Source organism: Aphis gossypii, unplaced genomic scaffold (assembly GCF_020184175.1).
Source record: "Aphis gossypii isolate Hap1 unplaced genomic scaffold, ASM2018417v2 Contig00760, whole genome shotgun sequence".
In the NCBI taxonomy this organism is placed as follows: domain Eukaryota; kingdom Metazoa; phylum Arthropoda; class Insecta; order Hemiptera; family Aphididae; genus Aphis; species Aphis gossypii.
In genome coordinates, this window is record NW_026083268.1 from 1 (window position 1) to 12079 (window position 12079).

At 32.0% G+C, this 12079-nt stretch overlaps 1 long non-coding RNA gene across 1 annotated transcript; it reads right to left on the bottom strand.

The window, feature by feature from the left end:
- Positions 1 to 265: 265 nt before the first annotated feature.
- On the bottom strand, positions 266 to 5863 carry LOC126555238 (uncharacterized). Its single transcript, XR_007606778.1, has 2 exons — positions 5537 to 5863; positions 266 to 478 (listed from the first exon to the last, which is right to left on the bottom strand). It is a non-coding gene; the product is annotated as an uncharacterized LOC126555238 (long non-coding RNA).
- Positions 5864 to 12079: the final 6216 nt, after the last annotated feature.

Below are 12079 nucleotides of genomic sequence, written 5' to 3' on the forward strand. Positions count from 1 at the left end.
CTTCACTGTCGGGAGTTGGACACGTACTGGATGAATTGTTTATATGGCTGCATCCGAGTTCCGTCCCATATATAAAAATTGAATATAAAGGTATACTAGTTCCGTCCCAGGTTTTTTTAATAAACATACTAATTCCGTCCCAGGTGTAGTGATCGCTGTGCAGGACACTGCGACTTCGTACAAATTAATTATTTAAACGACGTAGCACGTTCTGTGGTTGAGCTTGAGTTGTTGTGAGAAAGGTAGGTATTGAAAATTAAAACACTTGTTGTTTTAATTGAAATAAAGTAAAAGTTTATTAAGTTAAACAATATAAAACATTAAACAATAATATAAAACATAAGTAAAATAGCTTGCTGCTATGTAAAAGTTACAAGTACTGGGAATGACCGTAAACTCGCGGCGATGTGGCTGTGACAAAGTCCACGACGAGCAATAGTCTTACATTGGAGTGAACTACCTTCTTGAATAGTACTACCTTTCTGATTACTTCTAAATACTCTACTCGTATTTATATGAGTTCTCAATGACATGCAGGGGACTAGTAGTCTATTTTAGAGTGATATGATGATTTACATAATCATCAATAAATAATTATATAACTATTATATAAATGATATAATTATAGTAATATCCTATAATTATATAATTATTACTTAATCGACAGAAAAACTATGTTTTTCTGATCTCTGGCCTATCGCTTATAATGCAGGTGTATTAATAAACTATCCCAATTAAATATAATGTAATCTAATATAGTATAACACCATGCAGGTGCATTGGGTTTACTACATTCCTCCCCTCTAAGATGAAAGTCCATCGACTTTCCAAAAAAAACAAAAACAACAAAAACAAAAAAAAAACAAATCCTACGTTTTTAATTTTGGGTATAATGAAAAGGATGTCTCAGTCACTTCCTCATGAACCATTTCTAACGATCTCTCACTAGGTGCTGTGGCTTCCAGCAAGTCATTGGTATTGACTTGTGTCCACTTTTCTTCTAGTTGGAGTGGTTCCTCACATGATTTTTGCTTCGTTCTGTTTGTTATCAGTCGTAACAACAATGATATTGTACAACTGATTACTAGAATAACGATAATTGTTGTTACTCTCCTATAACAACAACCACATACATTTTTGATTCCATTTGCTGGTATAACATCTTATGTTGTCGCTGTTCCGCAGCTTGTTCTTGCGTGATTGTAATCTCGTTTAAATCACTCATTTGGTTTGTCTTGATATGTTGAAATTTCATTGTTTTGACAAACTGGTCGTTTCCACTGTCGCTGCTGGGCTCCTTGAGTATTGATGTTGGAATGAAATCTGTATATTGCGTTCTTCCGGAAATGCGTCCGGGTATAAGGACATCTCTGTTGGCATATCCACGACAAGTTTCGTTAAGGGCGATAATGCCTGCTCCTTCCAATATGTGATTTTTCGATTCTTTCTCTTCTTCGCAAGTGACAAATACTGAATCGTTATTGGTAACATATAACCACTCATTTTTATGCCTCAATTTGTGGAAGACTGTCGTAGCCATTTCCACGTAACGTATCTCACAACTTTCTGGGACCTCCCTAGGTTCCTGCATCAGGAGTATTTCACACACAGGTCTCATACTCCTGGGGTGCAAAGGATGGGTTTCGGGACATATCAGAAATTCATGAGCAGTTTTACAAATTGCAGGGTTAAAATTGTCATATGTCGAGTAGAGTTCCTTAGATTTAGTAACAGCTAAAAAATCATGCTTAGGTCTAATATACATACATTTCTTTTTATTATCAGCAACACATACCGGTAACGGTATTAATTTATATAAACTTAAGTCGTGCTGGTACACTAAAGGAATATTTAAAATAAATACAAGGTTATCTCTATTATAATACACTGTCAAATCTGATAATTTTACCAACTCAAAAACATTATTTATTTCTACCTCCAGTGGCATATTGGTCCCACTAGGTAGAACAAGTTTAATGTCTCTAAATTGTTCCAATAAAGCTCTGTTATTTATTAAGCTTGGGTGTATTTGACCTAACCTTGCACTCTGTATAATCTCGACTAAAGTGTTGACCCTCATCATTTGTATTATCATAATTTGGTTAATGATCACAAATTGTTTATTAATTTTATCAGCTTCTAGTTTAGGCAATAAAGTATTAGATATATTCAAAAATTGCTCAAGCGTTTCATTTAACTGCGTAATACGTTGTTCGTATATTTCATGCTTAATATTTATTACCCTTATATTTTCCTTTATAAGATTTATTTGGTCAAACTGAGAATCTTTTAATTTATAAATAGAAAAATCAAATTTTTTCATACATTCTAAATTACATAACCCATAAAGTATCTGTGCCGCCTGTGTAACATGTTGCCAAATGCCGCGACGCGATCGCGTTTCAACAGAGCCTAACAAAAGCTCCCTACGTTCGTATACTTTCTTTTTCATAAGTTTCGCGTGCGTTAACATGGGTTCACAGCTTCCTAGGTCCTCCCACTTGGTAAGTTCAGTACACATGGTTTTTATTTTTTCCAGACGATCCTCAAAAACGGTCCATTGTTCCCTATAACAGGATGTATCCAGATAAATCGCTAAATCCCATGTATTAGTTATGATTTTAATAGGTCCTAAATTCTCATAATATATTCCAGATGTTTGTCGTATTTGATTGTCTTGGTAATGTAATTGTGCCCTTGCCAATTGTATTCCCAAAAGTAACCATACCATACTGTAATACAATAAAGTATATCGTATATAAAATTTTCGAAAATCTACACATACCCGTAATTTCTGTTTACCGTCATCGCCTATTTTCTTTTCCACTATTACTAACGGAGAGTTAAATGGTGACACGGAATTTTGAACAATGTTGTCTTGTTTTATTTTCGTTATCTGTTCTTCGATTTCGGCTTGATATGCCCACGGAATACGATATGGTCTTATATTTATCGGTTTTGTAATACGCGGCGTATTAATTTTATACGTGACGACGTCTGTTGCCGTCAAACTGTCCCCCTCCAAATAGAATATGTCGGAGTACTCATTACATATACTTATAATATTCTTTTTTTCTTCCGCGTTTAAATGTTCAGTTTTAATCGTTTCATTTAATAGCCGGAGCCTACCAGGTTGCCCTTTGCCCTCTGTTCGCTCATTACTCGGCTGATTAATTACAAATAGCTTATCTGTATACGGTTCCCATTTAAAATGGCTCGTGGTCAATTCGTCGATAATAAACGGTTGTTCCGATATATTAATTATATTACTTATAATTTTATTATTTTTAACGGGGCTTAAACTATTCGCTATTATCACGTCTTCGTTTATTTCGTGTTTTTTAATCGCTATTAAGTCGGAGCTAATTAATTCATCCGCTTCTATTCGTAATACACAATTACTACGCGCAGGTATGATTATCGGTTCGACTTTGTTTTGCGCGAACGACTCAGGTATAATTAGAACGTCTTTGTCCATGTCAATGATTGCTTTGTTGGCTTTAAGAAAAGCTATGCCTAATATTCCTGTCCCAGGTATTAGAAAATCATCACAGACTATGTCGAATTTTACTTGAAAAGTTTGATCTTTAATAAATATTTCTATCGTGACGGTTCCTATTGTTCGTGTTGCGGTCGCGTTTATTCCTTTAATACTACGTTTTTCCGTTTCGTTAACAATTACGTAGTTTTTAAGTGCCGATAATTTTATTATATTCATGTCCGCGCCGCTATCGATTAAAATTTATGCTCATCTCCTACGAAATCGATCGACCTACATAAAATATGCTCCGCATGAATCGGTGTAATTACGCGTATATTATTCTTGATATCACCGACTGTTCGGTTATCTGACCCCGAGCTTTCGCCTGAACTACCGGATGGCTCCCCCTCGGTTAGTCTTTTAAGCTTCCTACACTCGTTGGTCTCATGATTATTTTTCCTACAAAATTTACAATATCTTACTTGACCCGTATATTCTTTCTTAACATCGGTTTTGTTTGTAATATTTTGTTCAGGTGTTTTACATTCATTCGCGTAATGACCCATTTTATCGCAACGGAAACATTTAATCTTACTTTTATCAATTTTTTCTCCCGTTTGATTAGATTTCCCTTTGAAATGGTTTTTATTATTACTTTCGTGTACTCTTGAGGCTTCCCCTCCTATACCGAAAGTTTTCTCCTGTTCGATACCTATTAATATGGCCTCTTCAAAGCTAGTAATATTACGCGCTAGTAAAATTATTTGAATGGCCTGTGACACGCCGGAAATAAAAACGCTGAGTGCATGCGACTGTACCGTTTGCGCGATTATTTTTGCTTCATTGTTGGTCTTTCCTATAGTTAATGCGTGTGTTAATTCGTGATAGGTTTTTTCTATGCGCTGCGCGAAATCTTTTACCATTTCCTTCTGACCCTGTCTCATCGAACTTAATTGTGCTTGTAAGTACTGCACAGAGTGAGATGTTCCAAATATAGTTCTAAGATGTGCCTTAAGCTCCTCCCAAGATGTAATTTCCCTGTATCTAACCGCGTCAAAAGCTTTACCCTTTTAACTGAGTAAGTACAGCGTCTAAAATATCAGATTTAATTGCATCGGGAATTTTCGAAAATACGAAATCGCATCGGGCAATGAATGATGCTAGATCAGTTTCATTTCCGTCTGTGAATTCTGGAATAAATCTCAAGGCTGTAATAAAATCTAATTGATTTGCCATATTTGTTATCTCCCCTCTAAACGTTCGGTTAAGGTCTATTAAATCACTCGTCGATTCGTCGGTATTTTCGGTACTCAACGTATCGGTTAAACCAGAATCTGCTGATACTGGTGCTATTAAGGCTGGGTCCGATTCACTTGAACCCTTACTCCTCAAATACATTTACTGAGTATAACCCTCAGTCTTTTCCCACAGATTTGACAGTATAAGATAATAAAAATAACTTACACTTTGCTCATCTCTGCTTTGGAAGTTGAAAACTTGCGCTCCTTTATACGCTCTGCTGGCGAGGTTGCGCTGCTCCGTGAACTTGGTTCCTTGAGCTGCCTTGCTGGCTTGAAAAGACCGCGTCCTTGAACTGTCCTGTTCTGACTGCTGATCCTTCTTGATAACTCGTGCTGTCCCGTTGAACGTGGTTCGTCGGTGGGTCTCAAGTTACTTAAAATTTTTGTATAATTTTATTTCACTCGATTGAGATGACCCCACACCTGACACCAAATTTGTGTAGTGATCGCTGTGCAGGACACTGCGACTTCGTACAAATTAATTATTTAAACGACGTAGCACGTTCTGTGGTTGAGCTTGAGTTGTTGTGAGAAAGGTAGGTATTGAAAATTAAAACACTTGTTGTTTTAATTGAAATAAAGTAAAAGTTTATTAAGTTAAACAATATAAAACATTAAACAATAATATAAAACATAAGTAAAATAGCTTGCTGCTATGTAAAAGTTACAAGTACTGGGAATGACCGTAAACTCGCGGCGATGTGGCTGTGACAAAGTCCACGACGAGCAATAGTCTTACATTGGAGTGAACTACCTTCTTGAATAGTACTACCTTTCTGATTACTTCTAAATACTCTACTCGTATTTATATGAGTTCTCAATGACATGCAGGGGACTAGTAGTCTATTTTAGAGTGATATGATGATTTACATAATCATCAATAAATAATTATATAACTATTATATAAATGATATAATTATAGTAATATCCTATAATTATATAATTATTACTTAATCGACAGAAAAACTATGTTTTTCTGATCTCTGGCCTATCGCTTATAATGCAGGTGTATTAATAAACTATCCCAATTAAATATAATGTAATCTAATATAGTATAACACCATGCAGGTGCATTGGGTTTACTACACAGGTTTTTCTTAATGGATAATATACTTATTCTGTCTTGTAACATGTCTTTAAGAAATAAAGATGATATTTCCACTCAATAATCGAATTTAACAATATCCTATTATATAGAAATAAAGATAATATTATTTTTAGTTATCACACTAAATAATTGAATTTAACAATATCCTTTTATATAGAAATAAAGATAATATGTAATAAGATTTCAGTTAACGAAACTAAATAAACTTTTCAGTCGTTATTTGTGCGTTTACGTGTCATTTAATATACCTATTAAACATGGATACTATGTACAGTCAAAAAGGTAAAATTTTAATAATTAAAAATGAATTTAAATTTTGTTTTTATAAAGAATTGAATAATAATATTGAACGCTGGAAGTGTATTCATAAACAATGCAAAGCATATATAAAAATTGGTAAGATAACTAAATTAATAATAATTAATTTTTTATAATAATAAGGCATAAAGGTACTTAAAATAATTTTTTACATTAGGAAAAAATAAAGAAATTGTCTTTGAAAATTTAAACCACAATCATGATAGAACTGAAGAAACTAATTTAAATCGTCAAAAGCTTAATAATAAATTAAAAAGAAAAGCTGTTAATGATATATGTGAAAAACCAGCGAAACTTATTCATAAAGAACTTTCTAATCCTGATGTTAATACAATTACCTCTAATGATATAGACTTAAATAGAAAAAATATCCATCGTGCGAGGTCTTCCATATTATCAATATTACCCACATCCATTGAAGACGTTCATGAATTATTGAAAAAAACGACGATATACATACAAATAATGACGAAAATTTTTTAATTATAAATGATCCAATTACACACATTATTATGTTTACTTGCTATACAAACTTATCTCATTTAAGTAAAATTCGTACTATTTATGTTGATGGAACCTTTAAATGTTGCCCAAAACAATTCACAAATTTTTTTACGATTCATGGATTAAAAGATTCAAATAGTTATATTCCATTAGTATTTTTTTTTACTGCCAGATAAAACTAAAAACACATATGAAAATGCTTTTAAATTTTTAAGAACAGAATGTGATAATCTCCAGTTAAAATTTACACCACAAACTATTTATGCAGATTTTGAAAAGGCTATACATAATGTCGTATACACAGTTTGGCCAGAAATAGACTTAAGAGGATGTCGATTTCACTTAGGTCAATCATGGTGGCGTAAAATTCAAGATCTAAAATTGTCCACTCTTTATAGGAATAAAAATTCTGAGATTGGTAGATTTTTAAAATATATATTTGGATTGCCATTTTTAACACCAGATGAAGTAGGTGATTTTTTTGCGTCTGAAATGATGAGAATCAAACCAGTTGATAGAAAAGTAGACTTATTTCTAGATTACTTGGTCGATAATTATATTTCACCTGAATCTACTTATCCACCTAGTATATGGGCTGAATTTTCACATAGTACTTTCCGTACCACAAATAATTATGAATCATTTCATTCTAAATTCAATGGAATGTTTTATCATGCCCACCCAATTATTTATCAATTTATAGAAGCTTTAAAATATATTCAACAAGATTCCTACATAAAATTAAGAAGCACTATGAAACGAAGGAACCCTATATTAGCTAAAGAAGATTTTATTAAAAAAAAATGTATAAATATAGTTTTGGTCAAATATCACGATTGGAATTTGTTAATAAGAAATATCCTTTAAATTCAATCCAATTTCAAATTTTTAAAAATGTATTATAATTTTATTTTTGACTATTTATAAATAATAGGTATATTTATTTTTGTATTACAATATGCCTGTTTGACTTTAACTTTGACTATTTAATATTTATTGAATTTTTAATTGAATTTTATTATTTATATTATTAGGATTAATTATAATTAAATCATGAAGATGTACTAATATTACTAATATTATGAATACCTATATTTTTTGTATACATTTAATAATAACAATACTGTACATATTATTTATAATTATTTTAATTCTACTTTTTTTTAACCGGGACGGAATCGGTATGCGTCTTTTTTTAACCGGGACGGAATTGGTATGTACCTTTTTTAACCTGGACGGAATTGGTATAAAAAAAGGTTCTTAGGACGGAACTCGGATGCAGCCGTTTATATTGACCTGAACTGTACATAAAGTAACTTCGCCGTATCACCCACAGGCAAATGGCCTTGTCGAAAGATTCAATCGCACCATAAAAAATTATTTGCTCAAAGTATGTTAACTCTTAAAGTATGATAAATATTAAATAATATAGGTACCTATTAAAACTTTAGTAACCTTAATTTTATAGAAACACAATGAAAATAAAATTGATTGGCCTAACGTCTTGCAAGGTGTTTTGTTTGCATACCGATCTGTACCACACACTTCAACTAAATATTCTCCATTTTTTGTACTATACCAAAGAGAGCGAATTCTTCCAGTTGACATCAAATATTCACTTAACGAATGTGGTAATGAAATTGAGAAAAATGTTTTCACTGGAGAATTTGATAAAGACAAGTTTGAAGAAACATTGCAGAGTATGCTATCAATGAGAGGTACATACATATTTACTCTTATTTTTTCAATTAAAACCTAATTAATATTTTGGTATTATTAAATAAAAGTATAATTTCAATAGTTTAATTTATTTTGGTTTTTTGTTTTCTAAAATAGATTTGTTAAATAATCGTTAGAAGTTTTATTATAGATTAAAATAATAAATGTTGTTTACAGTTAGTAAAATTTATATACCTTGGCAAAGTTAATAATGGTTTTAATATTATATATTATATTATTATTATATTTAGGTCCACTACTTTTTCTAGTTTTTATTAATGATTTGCCTCGTGTCTATAAAATTATTGCTTTTTGCAGATGATGCTAAATTATTTTGCTCGATTCAATCTATATCAGACTCTGAGATATTACAAGATCAGCTAAATAAATTTTATACTTGGAGCGTGAATAACTGTCTTGAATTAAATATTGATAAATGTAACATTATTTCATTTACCCGTTCAAAAAAGCCAATTATATTCAATTACAAAATTAATAATATCAAATTAGTCAGAGTAGCTGTGATTAAAGACCTACAGTGCGTTTCACAACAACTGCGACTCGACGCTAACGCGCCTCGTGGCGGATTTGTCTCAAACCAGGGGTTCTCAATCTAGGGTAGGAAATAGCGTGCGTTTTTTCGAAACAAATGGTAAGAGCAGCTGGGTTATGGGTATGTTTATTTTATTTACTGCTGTTGTGTATGAGTAGGTTTGATACTCCCTACCCACCCCATGCGTAGGAATGTGGTCAAACAACAACCCCTGTTGCAGCTATAGTTATTGTGCCATCTAGATTCTAGACTCCAGTGTGTAGTGCGTACTGTTGTACTGTTGTTCGTTGTTGACTATTCCTTACGCATTACTTACGTATTACGTCTTTGCGATTTATATATATTTTTTAATATAGTTAATTATTTATTTAAAAATGTCTAACCATTCAGTAGATATTCACTCTCAAACTAAAAAAATGGTTTTTAGTGTATATTCGTATTTTAAAAAATTATCTAATGACTCGTCGAATCCTGAAGTAGCAAATTTTTTTCTAAAAGCGCAACAAAAGACTTCTGAAGCATGTGGTATCAGCATCGGCAGTGTTAAAAGAATAACATCGGAAGGTTCTAAAGCCCCTTTAGATCCAGAAACTGAAGGACCGAAATTTACCTCTCCTCGTAAAACATTCAAACGAATTAAATTTGCTACAGATATTGATGACTTTGACCAAGAGGTTGTACGACGGACGGTCCACGAGTATTATGACAAAGGTGAGTTTCCTACATCCTTAAAAATTTTATCTAAATTTCAAGAAAAAACTGACTACAAAGGTTCTAAAACGTCAATGTGGAGAATTTTGAAGTCATTAAAATTTAGGTACAAAAAATGCAATGACGGCCGTCGATTTCTGATGGAGAGAAACGATAATGTCGCTATGCGTGTACGGTTTTTGAGACAAATGGTTAACCTTCGTAAAAACAATGATGTTCGACCAGTTGTCTATTTAGACGAGACATGGGTGAACCAAAATCATACACGAAATTACATTTGGCAAAATTCGGAGGGTAAAGAAGGATTTAAAGTACCGACAGGCAAGGGAGGTCGGATTATTATTTGCCACGCTGGTTCGAGTTCATTTGGGTTTGTGAATAATTCAAAATTAGTATTTCGTTGTAAATCGGGTCCAACTGAAGACTATCACTCCCATATGAACTCTGTTATATTTAAAGACTGGTTCATACAAATGCTCAACAATTTGGAAGAGCCATGTGTCATAGTTATGGACAATGCACCATACCACTCTAGTCTTGTTGATAATTATCCAAAGAGTAATGAAAAAAAAATCAATGTTCAAAAATGGCTACAAGAAAAGGGAGTTCAGTTTTCACCCCTGGAAACGTTACCGGAGTTACGAGAGCGAGTCAAGCAGTTAATACCACAAGAAAAAAAATATGAGCTGGATCAGATTGCGTTGTCAATTGGTCATGAGGTGATACGGCTACCTCCGTATCACTGCCAATATAATCCTATAGAGCTAATTTGGGCGCAAGTAAAAGGAAAAATCGCCGAAGAAAATACAAGCTTTAAAATCGCGGACGTCGAAAAATTGGCTCATGATGCATTGGATTCCGTAACAGTTCACGTCTGGAAGAGGTGTGTGACACATTGCAATAAACTGCAAGACGATGATTACGTCAAAGAGGGCTTACGTGACGAAATTTTGGAACCAATTATCATGACAATAAATCCAGAAGATAGCAGTGAAAGCGAAGATGATGACTATTAATAAATATATATATATACATATTTATACCAAATTAACCATATGTAAATATTATGTAATATAGATATATGTAATTTTTTTTACATATTTTTATAGTTTTAAGTTATTTAAAAATAATTAAGTGTAACATAAAATATGATTCGTTGATTATCTTATTTAATAAATGTATAATTTAAAAAAGTGTAAAATATTCGTTATCAATTTTAAATTTGCCGCGTATTATTACGCGCTAGCTTTAGAAACCCTGATGAAAAAACACCACGAGGAGCGTTAGCGTCGAGTCGCAGTTGTTGTGAAACGCACTATAGGAATATATTTTGAATCAGATTTTTCTTTTAAGTTCCATCATAAAAAAATTTTAAATAAATCCTATAGAAGGCTAGCCTTTATTAATAGGAATACTCAAAATTGTAAACAGCCCTCAAGCTTAAAAACTTTATATTGCTCGCTCGTACGATCTTCACTAGAGTTCGGATCCATAATTTGGTCTCAAAACCTGTCTACATACTTGAATGATCTTGAGATTGTTCAATATAAATTTTTAAAAAGAATAGCTTATGTCTCTAATATGCCTATGTCTAGTAATATATTTAAACCCGTTCAGTTCTCAATAGGTCTGGATTCGATCGATCTAAGAAGACAACTCTCTGATATATTATTTAAATATGATCTATTAAATGGTTTTATTGATTGTCCACATCTACTGGCTTTACTAGGTATCAAGGTTCCCACTTTCTTCTCCAGGACCAATGATTTATTTGTCATCCCTTACTATCGCAAAAGTTATGGTGCCGATTCGTTTTTCCCTCGCGCTCTGTCACTAGCTAATAAAATATCCCCATCAGTTGATTTTTTTGATTCTAGTCGTAATAAATTTAAGTGTAATGTATTATTAATATTAAGATGTATTAATGATGTTTAATTGTTATCATTATTTTCCATTTAAGTAATCAGTTATATTTCTGTATTTGTACATTTGTAGTATAATTCTTTATTATTATTATTATTATTATTATTATTTTATGATTTTTTTATTTTTATTTTTTATTTTTTTTCTTTCCTTTGTTTATTGTAATCAAAATTTGTAAGTTTCCGTTCATGTAAATTGTCAACTGTATTATACCTTATATTCAAATGGCTCAAGCCCGTTAATTCAATTAAATAAATAAATAAATAAAAAATATATATATATGATATATATTGGTACCTTCGAGAAAGTATTTTTAAGTAATAATATAACTTTTTCGTATAAAAGCCAAAAAATTTAAAACAAAAAAAAATATATCATTATAGCTTAAACAATTGTTGAATTTTACCTATTACTGACACTCGTTATTATTACATTATACTTATACATAAATACTTAAATTA